General features: G+C 39.8%; 1 pseudogene; it reads left to right on the top strand.

The window, feature by feature from the left end:
• The first annotated feature begins 1117 nt into the window (after positions 1-1117).
• Positions 1118-1282, top strand: LOC127483366 (U2 spliceosomal RNA; annotated as a pseudogene).
• The last annotated feature ends 565 nt before the right edge of the window (positions 1283-1847 follow it).

Here is a 1847-nt window from a genome sequence, read left to right as displayed (position 1 = left end):
TAGGAAATCAGGGTAGAGAGGGATCAAAAATGACTTGAGAAGAAAGCGTTTCAAGCAGGAAGCTAGCAACTCTGTTGAACACACCTGTGTGGTGAAAGAACATTGACACAGACATGTGACCACTGAATTTGCACTGTAATGGTAATCAGTAACTTTGGCAAGTGAGCTACACTTGACCTGGTCAATGGCCCAGGGTCAATCAGATGTGGAAAGGCTGCGTCACAATAACAACATTAATAATGAACTGATGCAAAACTAAGAAAATGATTAGAATGAAAAGTAGGAACAAGTTTTTGTTACATTGCCTAAAATGTTGATGGTGTACCTACAGTGCCTCCATATGAGTTCCAGCTTCACTCTACACTACAGCTTCCGGCTAATGCACATCCTGGGAGGCAGCGGTGATGGCTCAGGTGCTCAGGTCCCTGCCACCCACATAGGAAACCTAGATTGAGTGCCTGGCTCCTGGCTTCATCCTAGCCTACTCCTGGCTATTGTGAGCATTTAGGGAGTGAACCTGAGGATAGCAGTTTCTCTCTCTCTCTCTTTCACTCTCTCTCTTCCTCTCTCTCTCTCTCTCTCTGTGTGTGTGTGTGTGTGTGTCTTCCTCTCTCTCTCTCCCCCCTCCCAAAATAAGTAAACAAACAAAAATTTTAAACAAACATACTGACAAACATAACTGCCATGTACGATGCATAGTATGTCTCTAGATGATTCCGTCAGCATGACCAAGGCCTCTGTTTCCTCTAGGATTTGCCCTTAACAGAATGCAACTCATGAGAAGCTGCTAGGAAGAGTGGAATGAAACCTGTTCACTGTTAAATAAGATGAGGTTTTAATATTCTACATGATTCAACCTCAAATTATCAAATCCAAGGGGACTTTGAAAAGTTTGTGGAAGAACAGAATTTAAAGATAAATTTAAGTGCAAAAATTTTTGAAATCCCATTATGATTTAATAATACAAATTTTTTGTGAACTTTTGCAAGATTCCTCATATATCAACCAGGTAGACCAAAACCCCTCCTTGGCCAAAGAAGGAATCCTCTCCCAATACAGAATTCAAATGAGCACAACCAATCTTTGCCTATTTGAACCTTTTTAGTTCCTGTTCTTCATCGCTTCTCAGCCTTTTGGCTAAGATCAAGTGTAGTTCCTGTTCTTCCGTAGCTAACTGATACCTTTCACTATCAAATGGTTTAATAACTATATACATATGCATAAATAAATATGCACATAATAATTGTAAATATGTAGAACCTTCATTCAAATTATAGCCAATTTTTAAATTGGCATATATAACGTTTGATATCTCTTCCTTGACAGTCTTATTTCCCTCATTTCCAAGTTCTTGGGTATCATTTTAAATCGCTTGTGTGGCTACATCCATTGTTTCTGAACATCAGAAAGGTAACCCTTAATATCTCGAGTGGTCACATTTATCCGCCACCTGCTAGAATGGTTCTTTTTAATTTAACTTTCTTCAGCCTATGAAGTTCAGCAGATTCCCCCAAAAAATAACAATTCTTACAAGATTGTTTAAAATATATAATGAGCATAACTGCTGGACTTGAGAACTGATACAGAAAACTAGAGATAGATGGGCAGAGAGGGTTCCACCAACATGCGTACAGCACAAGTCAAGTTCATTAAAGCATGCCCCTGCTGTCATTACCTCACAATCTGTTCACAGGCCAGCCAACAGCAACATTAAAAAATTTTGTTTCCTCTGTTTCAAAACACTTTGAGGAGGGATGAGATAAGATGAAACCAGGCAAGGAAGGAGCATTAGAGCTCCCTTCACAGCCCTCTCCTCAATTGGAAATCACTGTTGCCAGCCCTGTGAG

The sequence above is a fragment of the Oryctolagus cuniculus genome, chromosome 8 (assembly GCF_964237555.1).
Source record: "Oryctolagus cuniculus chromosome 8, mOryCun1.1, whole genome shotgun sequence".
NCBI lineage: Eukaryota > Metazoa > Chordata > Mammalia > Lagomorpha > Leporidae > Oryctolagus > Oryctolagus cuniculus.
The sequence above is the reverse complement of the archived record's forward strand: the minus strand, read 5'-3'. Positions and strand labels throughout refer to the sequence as shown.